This window comes from Lissotriton vulgaris, chromosome 2_1 (assembly GCF_964263255.1).
Source record: "Lissotriton vulgaris chromosome 2_1, aLisVul1.2, whole genome shotgun sequence".
NCBI lineage: Eukaryota > Metazoa > Chordata > Amphibia > Caudata > Salamandridae > Lissotriton > Lissotriton vulgaris.
In genome coordinates this window covers 277895590-277909847 of record NC_141687.1, presented here as the reverse complement: position 1 = coordinate 277909847, position 14258 = coordinate 277895590, and positions in this window count along the sequence as shown.

Here is a 14258-nt window from a genome sequence, read left to right as displayed (position 1 = left end):
AGTCTTTGTTTCTGGCATCACTTCGGCGTCGTTTTGATCTTCAGAAAAGTTATCGAAATTGATGAAGTAGCCAGAGGCAGTTCTGTCAATTGTTGGAATTGTTTTCTCAATTTGTCTTTTGGTAGCACATTCTGATGCCACGTCATTGTAGACTGGTGTTTCATGACGAACTGTTTCAATCTGTGTTTCAAGAGGCACGAGTTCCATGGCATTATTGCGTAGTCCCTCTCTGTGCACTGCAGGTTTATCAAATGTGATTAGTCTTTCAGTTTGAACCTCTTGAATTTTTGCAAGTTTGGGTATTCTGTTGTTTCTCGGGAGTCCACTGGGCCTACTGTTGATTATAGGCCACATGCTTGTGGTTTTACTAGGTCGATTGATACAACTCTGTTCTCCTTTTTACCAGCAAGGGGCGGTAGTACTACTGATCTTGTTCCGTTGATTACCAAGACAGGTACTGCTTTTCTGTAAGAAGGCCCAAATTCCTTCTTCACCGCTATTTTTTCTCTGACTAGATCCCCAATCTTTGGAATCCAGACGGGCCTTGCTGGGGCTGGTGGTGCCTCTTCAGTGGTAGTTGGCTGTTGCTTTATTTTTATGTTGCTTAAGGATTTTCTTGTTTCATTCAAGTCCTGTAAAACAGCCAAACGGTCTTTGATGTCAAAGTCTTTATTCTTATCTTCTAGCACTGATACCTGACTATCTAAGTCCTGAATGTACATTCTAGTTCCGAACAATAGTTCGTATGGGCTGAAACCTTTTAGAGAATTTCTTGGCAAATAGTTAAGACTGAGCTGGACACTTATTAAATGTTTGACCCACCCATCACCCGAACCTAATACCTTCGCTGTTATAGATTGCTTTATGTCCCGGTTTTTTCTTTCCACTACACTGTTCCCTTCGGGGTGTGATGGACAAGAGTATCGCAAGCCAACGCCCATGCTGGCCATGGCCTCCTTATAAGCTCGAGAGCTGAAAGCAGGACCCTGTTCAGAATGGAACATGGCAATTGCGTATGTGCCGATAAAGACTCGCAGATCTTTTATAACCGTTTTGGCGTCAGCCGAGCGCTGGGGCCACATTTTTTAAGTGAATTTTAGTCTTAATATTTAATAGGACGCTGGATGGCATGTAGACAGCATTACGCTTACCATGGCATTAATGCGCTTGACTCCTTGCTGCGATCTCTGTCGCAGTCCGGGCAGTTCTTTACATATTTGTAGTGGTGCAGGCTCATTCCTGGCCACCAGTATACTGATTGTAATTCAGTCAGAGATTCCTTCATCTGTATGTGCCTTGGACCTTCACCCATGTGTGCGTCTGCTATTAATAACTTTCTCCGGTTCATGTTTGGAATTACCCTATCCCCCACTCCAGGGATTCGAGCTAAAGGAACGGAGTTTGCATCAATTACGTTTGCATAATTGAGTGGATAGTTCACGGGTAGTGCTGCACAGTCGCCTTTTACGGACGTTTTTACTGCCAGCATGGTTTCCCCGTCTATGTATTTTTCTGAACGCTTTTTTGTGGCAACGGAAGCCGGTTTAGTTGCTTCCGCTATGGATGTATTAGCCAATGAATTCCCTGCAACGTGAACGCCATCACGTTGATGACTCAGAGTGTGTATCACGTGAGTCTTTTGTAGTTCTTTCTGTAAAAGAACTACTTGTTTCCAAAGCATGTTATGCTTGATTGTGGCACCTGTGTCATCTTTGTAATAATTTTTAACCCAGCTCTGTAACTTATTATTGTAAGAGTTGACGCAAAAATGCGAATCGCACACGATTAGTGTCGGGAATTCACGTTCTGCATTTTCAAGCGCCATCTTTAAAGATCTAATTTCAGCTCTCAGAGCCGAACAGTTTCTTACTGATTCAGTTTTTGTTATTTTCGGTCTGAATTTACCGCACAGCCAGCGACCTTTAACAATTGCGCATGCTGCATCGTAGGATTTGTTCTCTGTTGTAATGCTGTACAAATCTGTCTGTATAGATTATACAAGAGTATTGTGGGAGAGGCAGAAGTTCGATTGGCAGAGGATATTCTTCTTCATAAGTCAAATCATTCAGTTTTTTGAATTGCGGGGCGAAATAGTATTTCACATCTTCCGCTCCAAGAGAATTAACACACTGTATCCATTTCGGATCCAGTGACACTGTAGGCAGGTTTACTGGGCTGAATAGCGCCTCGAAGGCGGATTCCGCTGTGAGGATATTGATCCGTTTGCCATGTGCTAGTTCTCGTTCATTCGCTAATGCAGTTTCTACTGCTTTCACAGTATTTTATGTGGCACTGAATGTTTTTTCTGCTTGTGTGTACAAGTGAGATTTGTAAGCTATTGGTACCTTTTCTCCCTCATTAGAGGTCAGGTACGTGAATCCACATCTTCCTGGGATGACTCGGATTACAAGATTGCATATGTTGTCACGTGTATCTAATTTTGTTTTTGCTAACATGTCTGTTTGCAGTGATCTCAAAATTTCTGTGTGTTTTTGAGTCCATGTGATTGGTTTAAAATCAGGTTTAATGGGGGCGTGGCCAAGATGGCGGCGGAGTAGGACGCTCTCTCGAGTCCCTCCGGCGCCGTGCCCGAGCTTAGCCTTGTTATAGCGATTAAGCAGCCTGCCTTTCGCCTGCTCCGGACCAGCTGTGAGCCTGGAGCCTGGGGGTCCGGTCCGGAGTCTCGGTGTTGCTGCGGAGTCCTGGGAGAAGCATCGGCAGCGGCGACGCGCTGCGGCCTGGAGGCGGCCTTGTAATCCCCGGCCTGACGTGAGGTGAGAGGCCGGACTTCCGGCCTGCGTCGGGACAGTGCAGGCTAGGCCTGAGGAGAGATCTGGAGCCGGAGATCGGCCCTCGAGGAGCGGTGAGGCGCCTTCGCATCACGCTAGGAGCGGGGACCGGCGGAGAGAGCTGCGGACCGGAGCAACGGTCCTAGAGAGCACGGAGGATCTGCAGCTTCCCCTCCCCCCCCCCGAGCCGGTCTCGGCGCCTTGACGGAGCGGCCCCGACCGCGGGCTCCCCGCCCACGCCTGACATTGGGGAGCTCCTGGTCTCAAGCAGTGGTTGCCGGTGGCGCTGGGGCGCCTTGAGGGGGGCCCCCGGCACCTGGCGATTCCGGCAGTAGCGCCAGGCGGACATTGGGAACGGGCGGCTGCGCTCTCTGGAAAGGGGAAAAGGAGAAGGCCTACGGGGGGAGAGCCCTGGCCCCTGGAGCTCGAATCGGCTAGCCTGCACTTTTGAGAGAGCAACCAGAGGGGTGAGCGAATAGGCGCTATAGCCCAGCGGTGAGGATTGTTGAAGGCCCAGCAGACTGTGGGGGCTCAGAAGCGTGGTTCCTATCCCCTGGATCTCCCGGAGGCACTCAGTGACACCCTGGAGGGTGGTGGAATCCTGCTGCCGAGCTGCCCCGGGAGAGGGGGGAGGCCCGGTGTGGGACTGGCTGGCCTGCCTTGATGCTGATATCGGAGTGACTGCCACGTGGTGGACGCAGCAGGAGTATTTGGTGCCTACAGCCCACTGCGGCGGCGCAAGAAGGTTGCACACGAGCCCGGCTGGAATGTGGCGTTTACGATTAGTGGGTCGGTGGTCCCTGCCCTAGCACTGCTCCTAGTTTTGGTCTCACTGTGTTGCAGAGAGGGGTGCCGAAGACGCCTGGTGTGGATTCTGTGGCCTACTGGTGAGGTCCATTACGAGAGCTGGCTTGGGGCAACTTGGATGACGCAATCGCGCTGACCGACGGAGAGTGGAGACGGACAGGGGGAGTGCGAGATTCCTCCCGACAGCAAAGGGCGCTCAGCGACACATAAGAAGTACCGAAATGTCGAACGCATCCCGCAACAAAGGGAAAGCGGGGAAGGATGGTGCGGCAAAGGCTACCCTGAACCCGGCGTCCCCCGGATCCAGTGCGTCGCCTAAGAAGTCGGACGATGAGGCCCCTGCGACTAAGGCCTTCATGACGGAGCTTTTTTCCTCCATCAGGGAAGACATTTCGGAGCTGCGCGCCCAATTGGCGCTTGACCTCCGAGAGGTGCGGAGGGATGTGGATAGCATCGGGGAGCGGGTGGCGACCCTGGAGGACCATGACCTGAGCGTGGCTAATGACGTGCATCAGCTACAGCAAGATATTATCCGCCTAACTGAACAAAACCTGGACCTCCAGTCCCACACGGAGGACCTGGAAAACCGCTCTCGCAGGAACAACATACGCATTAGAGCGGTACCATGGGACGGTGAGGCGGGGGACCTCCGGGGCTATGTCCAGGCCCTTCTGTTGCAGGTGCTGGGCGATGACGACGTCCAGGAAATCAGGATGACAGGGTGCATAGGGTTGGATTGCCAAGGAGAGGGGGGCCGCCGCCGGACATCTTGGTGTGTGTTCATGACTTTCAACTGAAAGAACGCATCTTGCGGAAGGCCCGAACCATCACCTCGCTGCAATTTAGGGAGCATAGGCCACAGTTGTACCAGGACTTGGCTGCGACGACCCTCCAGAAGAGGCGGGAATTCCGACCGGTGACTACTTTCCTTCGGGAGCGTGGCATCTCCTACTCCTGGGGCCACCCATTCCGCATTATTTTTCGATGGGAGAACAGATTGGCACAGATCCGCTCCCTCCAGGTGGCAAAAGATCTCTTGGGCCTGGAGGATGTGTCCCCGTCGCAGGACGGGGGTGGCTCTCCTTCCAGGAGGCGCAGGCGCTCCTTGTCATGGCAAAGGATGGGCCCAGACTTAGATGCCAGACGGCCTGACCGCTCGACTAGCCTGCAGGAGAGGGGGGCCGCGGTGGCCTCGGTGGCTTCAGCAACATTGGCATCCTCCCAGCAAAGCTCAGGAGCTGCTTAATCACTGGTCAACAGCAGGCAGGCGCCGGAGGGGCAGATGGCTTTCGGTTCCGTGGGTTTGAATGTACTTTTGGAGAAGACACCCCGGTCCGTGGTCCATGGGGGTACCCGCTGTGGTCCCCCGGCCCCATCCCAGGAGGACTCCTTCGTTCTACCCTCTACTGGGAGTGTTAAGTACATTTGGATGTAGCATCCTGAGTTCTTTCCTATTGTTCTTTTGTTGGAGGGTGGGGTTGGAGGGTGGGGGGTTCTGGGGGGGGTTGCAGGGGGGAGCGATGGTGGCGACTTGAGTGTTCTGTGGCGTGTGTGGTGGGGCTGGGGGGGTGGTTGTGGAATGCGTGGAGGGGAAGGTGGGTTGGCATGGTTAATGGTGGCTAACTGTCAGGATGCTGGTGCCCGGGGGGGGAGGGATGGGGCACCCTTCAAGGCTCCCTGTGTCGGATGGGATCTCGATTGTGGGGAAGGAGGTCCATGCGATGGCTATAGAGGGTTCTGGTCTATGGTTCCACTATGCCTGTTAGTATAGGGACTTGGAATGTTAAGGGCCTGAACTCACCGCAGAAGCGGCAGAAAGTATGGAAGTATGTGACTGATCACCAGTTGGATGTTGTGGGGCTCCAAGAGACCCAATGGCACGCAAAGACGAGCTGCGCCTTCGGCATAGGGCATATCCCCTTATATACAGATCTTCTGCATCCACGAAACACAGGGGGGTGGCACTCCTCTTCCGCGCTACACTGCACTTCCAGCCTATTGACATGCGCAGCGACAAGGATGGCCGCTGGTTAATGGTGAAAGGGCTTGTTCAGGGGCGGCTGAGTACCTTTGTGGTGGTGTATCTCCCCAATGCTGGCCAAAATCAGTTTTACAATGTTTGTTGCAGAGAGTGGGTGACTTTGCTGAAGGGCACTTGTTCCTCCTGGGGGACTTTAACTTGGTATGGGATAAGACTGTGGATAGTTCTGGGGCCCATAGGGCTGATACAGGGGTGTTCTCTGCCTCCTCACAGCAGCTGGTGGGGTAGCTAGGGCTGGTTGACGGCTGGCGCTTTTTCCATCCCACCACACGAGACTACACCGTTTTCTCTCATGTACACCACTCCTACTCCCGATTGGATCACATTTTCCTTAGCCAGGCTCTTAGAGGAGATGTTCTTGACGCCGCCATTCTTCCACTTTCAATCTCTGACCACAGCTTGCTGGTGCTTAGCCTCCGTTGGTCGTCGCCCGGTGACGGACAACGGAAATGGTACTTGTGTTTCACTCTTTCCCACTGAAATTATCATGGGGCTAGACGGGGATAGCAACACATGCCTTTTGAATGATAATCTCCATAAGTGTACAGGGGTCAATATTTATTACTGTTTCGAATGTTTGAAATGCTTGTGCTATGTCATACTAAGAGAAATGATGTACACAGAGTGTATTTTTCCTTTGATTCATTTATTATCGTTTTCTTTATCCCTCTGTGTTTGGAATGGGCAATGAGTTGCTGGTTCATTTTTCAACATTTAGGCCAACCACACGTGGGTAACCTATACACACTTTGATACTCGAGTCATCCAGACATACTAACACCACCTGGTTCCTCGCATTTTCACAATCGACAATCCCCTACACTCTATGGACTGCAAGGACCAAGATCCTTTGCACTACATCCACTCTCTAATGCTGCCGTGCCTTTAAGTAGCTTTCAGCAGGGCGGCGCCGACTCACGAATCTGACCCGACCGGCAGACACGGATAACTGCGGACTCCAACTTTAGAAGGTTTGAAGTAAGTTAACTGCCGCCTCTCGTAATTTCCATTCTTAACGGTGCACAGTCAGTGCTTTATATTAATCATCTCACGGACTTTGTTTGTCCGTAGCTGACAGCGAGAGATTGATTCCCGCCCCGACGCTCGAAAACAGACTGTGGCCCGTTTCCTTCGTACAGCGCACAACGCGTGCAGGTAGGAAACGTTTCTGCTCTCTAGCCTGGCTTGAATTTTTGAAGCGTTTAACTTTTCGCTTCGGAGTTTGAACTTTTCAACTCTGTACCTTCACTCCCCAGCCTTCTTCATGTTAATAACACACAGAAAGGAGAATGTGAGTCCTCGCTGATTAATCCAGCTCGCCTTGGGCGCCCATGAATTCGGCATCTTCAACATCACATTCAGGTATTCTGCCGACTTGTTTAACCCGTCCACGCGTGATGTACCTCATGACACGCATATATTGATAGCCTCCACTCTTGTTTTTTGCAGAATAATTCCAGTGGTCCTCCCCCTTCTTTCAACGCAGCCAATGTGTCGGCTTAGAAGGTAATCTTACTTATTCATGGGTAGTCAGTCTGAGCACTACCTTGTCAGAAATATATACTCTCTATACAGCTGCTGACACCCTCCCTAAATTCCCTTTCAGGTACATCTTTACCCAGTCCTTGTCCTGAGGAGAACCTAGAATAAACAAGGTTCGAAACGCGTTGACCCCCAGCCTGTGTCAAGAACTAAGGGTGCAGCTAGGGACAAACTCATACCACTATCGTGGGCCCTATCTGTAATTTCTTACAACTCACTATTCACAGGTGTCGTGTGACAGGCAGGCTTTTCCATCTCAGTTCCGCCCTGTTCACAGGTTTTGTTATCAAAGGACTGGTTTTATTTCTCTAATGATTTGTAAAAAAAAGTGTCCAACTTGCAACCATATGCTTTTGAATTCATATCGCAGACAACAGTTGGTGTCAGTATAATAATTTGATTATATGTTTTCTCATCATTTCTTTAAGTGTATGTTGCCTTTACTGTGATATATTGTTGTATATATTTGTATATATTCTTTCACGTTTTTCTACTAACTGTTGTGATGGAGTGTCTATTTGATGCCATTTTTCTTATGTAATAATACAAAAGTTTTTTCAAAAAATACTGAAGTTGTTGGGTAATATTTAAACCCCTGGCTGCACGGCACCCATTGGCTGTGTAGTTTCGTACTCTGTCTTTAACTATCCTGATCAGCCACTTGGTTCTGTTTCTCGATTATTGAGGTCCAGGTTGGTCAGTAGTAGGACCCCACACCTTCATTGGTGTACTCTCTGCCTCCTCACAGCAGCTGGTGGGGGAGCTAGGGCTGGTTGACGGCTGGCGCTTTTTCCATCCCACCACACGAGACTACACCTTTTTCTCTCATGTACACCACTCCTACTCCCGATTGGATCACATTTTCCTTAGCCAGGCTCTTAGAGGAGATGTTCTTGACGCCGCCATTCTTCCACTTTTAATCTCTGACCACAGCTTGCTGGTGCTTAGCCTCCGTTGGTCGTCGCCCGGTGACGGACAACGGAAATGGTACTTCCCAGCCTCGGTGGTGAGGGATGACACTTCTAATAAGGCGTTGCGGAAGGCCATCAGGGAATTTTTTGAACTTAATCCCGTGTCCGATACCTCGGTGTCCAATACTTGGGACGCCTTTAAAGCATCCATCAGGGGCACATGCCTGGGCCTCAATGCGAACCTCAATAGGTTGCGGCGTAAGGACCGCGAGGATCTAGAGACCGAACTGGCGAGCCTCGAACAGGCTCATAAGCTCAACCCTTCGAGGGTGACCCTCCGACCCTTGACCGCGGTTCGAGGGAAATTGAGAGCCCACTACAACAACAGGGCCGAACTGACGCTGTTGAGGCTGGGACAGCAATCCTACTCCTGTGGGAATAAGGTGGGAAGGCACCTGGCACGTCAACTGAGGGACAGACGGGAACGTGAATATATCGGGGGGATTCGGGATGCTACGGGTGGGGTGCAACATCGGGACGAGGCGAAGGCGGCCATTTTTGGCCACTTTTATACGGACCTCTACGCGGGAGACAGGTTGAACGCGGAAGCCCAGAGGGAGTATTTGCGGCGCTTGCCCCTCCCCCAGGTATCCAATGAGTGGAATGAGCTGCTGGGGGCCCCGATTACCAGGGAAGAGGTGCTTGAGGCTATCAAGAACCTAAAACTACACAAGGCACCTGGGCCAGACGGCTATACTGCCGTTTTTTACAAAACATACGCCACCGACTTGTGTGACTTTTTGGTGTCCCTCTTCAATGGCATGGCCGAGTCCGGTTCCTCAACCGGTTCCCTGGCGGAGGCGGTAATAACGGTTTTGCTGAAGCCAGGGAAGGACCCCACCCAGTGTGCCTCATTTCACCTCATAGCGCTCCTCAACATCGACGCCAAACTGTATTCGGCGATCTTGGCGCATAGGCTACAAGACCTGATGCCGGCGATCATTCATCCTGACCAGTCCGGATTTATCAAGGGGCGTCAAACTCACGATAATACGCGCAGGGTGGTACATTTAATTGAAAAAGCAAACAGGTTCTGCATACCGGCAGTACTTGTGGGGCTGGATGCCGAAAAGGCTTTCGACCGTGTAGATTGGAGCTTCCTGTTTAATACGATGGCAGCCTTTGGCTTCTCGGAGAAGTTTATCACCATGGTGAGGGCTAACTTCTGCAGCCCTAGGTCTCGCGTAGCGGTGAATGGCCACATGTCGGCGTTTTTTCCGCACTCTAGAGGCACTAGGTAGGGATGCCCTCTTTCACCCCTCCTGTTCGCGCTAAGCATTGAACCCTTAGCGGTGGTGGTCCGGGAGCGGGAGGGGATTCGGGGCATTCCGTTCACAGGAGAGCAACATAAAATCACGCTCTTCGTGGACGACATTCTTTTCTCCGTGGTGGACCCGGAACACTCGCTGCCTTGTATCAAGGAGACCTTGCTGCATTATGAGGAGGTGGCCGGCTTCAAGGTTAACTATAGCAATCAATCAATCAATCAATCAAAGACATTTATAGAGTGCACAACCTACCCGTAGGGTCTCGAGGCGCTGGGGGGGGGGGGGAGCCGTTACTGCTCGAACAGCCAGGTCTTGAGCTTCTTCCTGAAGGAGAGGTGGTCTTGGGTCAGGCGCAGGTCGGCAGGGAGGGAGTTCCAGGTCTTGGCGGCCAGGTAGGAGAAGGACCTTCCTCCTGTGGTGGCTCTGCGGATGCGTGGGACGGCGGCGAGGGCGCGGCTGGCAGATCGGAGGTTACGTTTGGGAGCGTAGAAGTTGATTCGGTTGTTGAGGTAGCTCGGGCCTTGATCGTGTAGGGCTTTGTGTGCGTGGGTGAGGAGCCGGAAGGTGATTCTTTTGTTGACGGGGAGCCAGTGCAGGTCTCTCAGGTGTCCGGAGATGTGGCTGTTCCGTGGGATGTCGAGGATGAGTCTGGCTGAGGCGTTCTGGATCCGCTGGAGTCTCTTCTGGAGCTTGGCGGTGGTTCCGGCGTAGAGTGCGTTGCCGTAGTCCAGTCGGCTGGTGACGAGGGCCTGGGTGACGGTCTTCCTGGTCTCCGTGGGGATCCACCAGAAGATCTTCCGAAGCATGCGCAGGATGTTGAAGCACGACGAGGAGACGGCGTTGACTTGCCTGGTCATGGAGAGGGAGGAGTCCAGGATGAAGCCCAGGTTGCGTGCGTGGTTCGTTGGCTTGGGTGCGGTGCCCAGGGCGGGGGGCCACCAGGAGTCGTCCCAGGCGGAGGGCGAGGAGCCCAGGATGAGGACCTCCGTCTTGTCTGAGTTCAGTTTCGGGGAAGGTGGCGGTGTCGAATGAGGTGTTGATAATGTCCCGCAGGTGGGGTGCGATGACGGCGTCAGCCTTGTTGAAGACGTGGTGTGGGCAGGGGTCGGTCGGAGATCCGGAGTGGACGGAGTTCATCACGCGGATGGTGTCTTCGGTGCTGGTCGGGGTCCAGGCTCGGAGGATGGTGGTGGGCGGCGTTGCTGCGGTCGTGGCGTGGGTCGGATGGGTGCTGAAGCTGTTGTGTATGTCTGCTATCTTGTTGTGGAAGTAGGAGGCGAGGGAGTTGCAGAGGTCTTGCGATGGGGTGATGTCGTTGTTTCCGGCGTTGGGGTTGGAGAGCTCTTTCATGATGTTGAAGAGTTCCTTGCAGTTGTGTGCGTTGTTGTCCAGTCGGTTCTTGAAAGCCGTTTTCTTGGCGGTGCGGATCAGTTGGTGGTGTTTCCGGGTGGCGAGCTTGAGGGTGGTCCTGTTGTCCGGTGTGGGTTCCTTCCTCCAGACTTTCTCGAGGGCTCGGCAGTTCTTCTTGGAGCTCTTGAGTTCGTCGGTGAACCATGGGGCTTTCTTACTGCCGGGTCTGCTGGGCGGGGTCCTCAGAGGGGCGAGTTCGTCTGCGCAGTTGCTGATCCACTTCGTGAGGTTGTCGGCGGCCTGGCTGGGGTTCGCTGAGCTGGCCGGAGGGTGCTGGCTCAGGGAAGCGGTGAGCTGGTCGGCTGTGATCTTGTTCCAGCCTCTTCGAGCAACCTGTTGCTGGTGGTGGTGGATCGTCGTTCTTCTGAAGGTGAAGTGGATGCATCTGTGGTCCGTCCAGTGGAGTTCTGTGGCATGGCTGAAGTCGATGTCTTTGCTGGATGAGAAGATGGCGTCGAGTGTGTGTCCGGCGAGGTGGGTGGGGGTGCTCACCAGTTGCTTGAGTCCAAGGTTGGCGAGGTTGTCGAGTAGGGTGGTGGTGTTGCGGTCGTTGTTGTTCTCCAGGTGGAAGTTGAAGTCCCCCAGGAGGATGTAGTCAGCGGAGGGGAGGGCATGCGGGCTGATGAGGTCGGCGATCCTCGCTGAATTGAGTGCGTGGTCCCAGAGGTCGGTAGATCAGGGTGCCTCTGAGGGTGGTCTTCGGGTCGGTGTGGATCTGGAAATGCATGTGTTCGGCGGAGGGTGGGGCGTTGTCGGTGCTGGTCGTGATGCGGATGGTGTTCCTGTGGATGATGGCGATGCCTCCTCCCACCTGGTTGGTGTTGCGGTCCCTCCGGGTGATCTTGTAGCCCTCTGGGATGGCGATAGCAAATCGTATATCCTGAACCTTACTCTTTCGCAGGCCGAGGTGGAACTCGTGTGTCATCTGACGCCTCTAGCCTGGGCCGATGGCTCGATTGTATATCTGGGGGTCCACTTGACTCAGACTGTGGGCAAACTATTCTCGGCCAACTTCCCGCCTGTGTTAGCAGAGACCCGAGCTGAATTGGAAAGATGGAAACCTACATTTATGTCGTGGCTGGGTAGAATCCATGCTGTGAAGATGGTTCTCCTCCCTAAATATCTGTACTTATTTCAGGCCCTGCCCATACCTCTGGACAGCGACTACTTTCGGCGTCTCCAGACGCAGATTTTGCGGTTTGTATGGCAGGGGGGCCGTGCACGTTTATCTTTCTCGGTATTGCGTCGGCCGAAGTCCGAGGGTGGAGTAGGACTTCCTGACTTACAGCTCTATTATAAAGCGGCGCAATTGAGGGTGCTGGTGGAGTGGTCGCAGCAAATGTCTGAAAAACATTGGCTGCACATGGACCGGAGTGTAGCAGGCAGATCGGTTTGGGATTTGGCTTGGAAGCCAAAGAAGGACCGCCCTCTGAACGCCTATATTAGTACTCCTACGGGTACCACGCTAAAGGTGTGGGACACCCTGGCCTCGGACGAACGCTGGACTACGTTCCCCTCACCGTTCACACCCTTGCACTGTAACCCGGCTTTCCCGCCAGCATATCGAGAGGGGGCCTTTGACGCTTGGAGGGAGGGAGGATGCAGGGCCTTGACCCACCTGTTTCATGGACAGGATCCCCTCACTTTTGCTAACTGCATGAGGGATTATGGGGTCCCCCAGTCCGACCGATATCGTCATGTACAATTGCTCCATTGGGCCACGTCACCTGGGGTTCTGGAGGCGGCTACGAGGCCTCCGTCACCATTCGAGGCCTTCATACTACGGACATCTGCCATGAAGGGCGTCATCTCCTTCCTATATCAGCTCTTGCTTAAATCAGCGGTATCGCCTAGGCCTCGATACATGGAGCAATGGGAAGGAATGTTAGGGAGAGTTATCTCCGACAATGAATGGTCGGCGTTAAGGCGGGACCTGACGGCATTTAACCATTCGCTCCATCTACGGGAAGCCCACCTCAAGACCCTTATGCAATGGTACCTATGTCCTACCAGGCTTCACCGCTTCTACCCGGCCACCTCCGATAAATGTTGGAGGGGGTGTGGGCTACTCGGGGACTTCCAGCATATCTGGTGGGACTGGCCAGTGATCCGGCCCTATTGGGAGGAAATTCTCTCACACATCAGGGACATTCTTCAATACCCCATAGAGGATTCTATGGCCTCTATCTTACTAGGCTTGCGTGAACCCCGGCCTTGAGCACCACACCCGGGCAGACAAGAAGATCTTGTGGCTTTTTCTTGGAGCTGCCAAGACTACACTGGCCGCTGCCTGGAAACAGAAGGAGGCACCGGCAATTTCTCTGTGGCATGCACGACTTTGGAAGCTCCTAAGCTTGGAGAGAATGGTGGACATCTTCCTCGGCAATTTCAAGAACTTTCAGTTTCAGTGGGGCCCCCTGGTTGCGTTCCTCTATAAGGGCTTGCCGTCAGCTGTGTGCCCTGCATCCTTACGATCACTACACCTGTTTCAAGTCTAGTATTGTGGATAGAATATGTGTTGGTGTGAATGGAGTCGCCACCTCGGGGGAGGGGGGGAGAGTTTTCTTTTCCTGGTTCATGGTTTCCGGAGGTGCATATCGATGGGGTCATAGCCTGTTTGAATTGGATGTGCAGGAGCGCGGGTTTGATAGCTTACCTGCCTGAACTTTACAGCGCACAAGCCCATTGATAGACTCACAGAATTTTCCCTCTTCGATTATCTGCTTATGAAGAAATGCTTTTGGTCCTGTTATGCTCCGGTTGATGTGAGATGTGGCTGCTTCATGACTCTAATTTGCGCCCCATGTGGGGTAATGTATGGCACCTCGGTAACCTTCATGTGTTATCTTGTTTTTCTCAAAATAAACATTTTACACAAAAAAAAATCAGGTTTAATTAGTTCGTAGAGAGGTTTAACCCTCTCCGCATAATTTAGGATGTAAGTTCTTCCGAAATTCAGGAAGCCTAGAGTCGATTGTAAGTTCTTCAGCGTTTTTGGTGCTTGGAGTACAGCGCACTTCTCTAAGAAGTTGCCGCTGGGCTTTTTCCTTCACTTGATAATTCGTATCCTAAAAATAATACTGTCAGATGGGCAATTCGAGACTGTTTAAAGTTGAATTTGTAACCCTCTGCTGCGAACCCAAGTATTATGGTGTTCACTCTTTTCAAGTGAGTCTCCAAGTCGTCGTCTGTGAGATAGATATCATCTACATAAGATAATGCCTCATCATCATATATTTGTAGTAACTCTGTTACTCTGGCTGAAAATAGTCCTGGGCTGTTCTTGAATCCCTGTGGGTGCCTACAGAAATTTTTCTGAGACCCCATTACTGAGAAAGCGGTCAAGTATCTGCTTTCTGGTGCAATATTTTGACAAAAGAAACCATTAGATATGTCTAATGTCGTTTTATATTTTTTCCTAACTATGTTA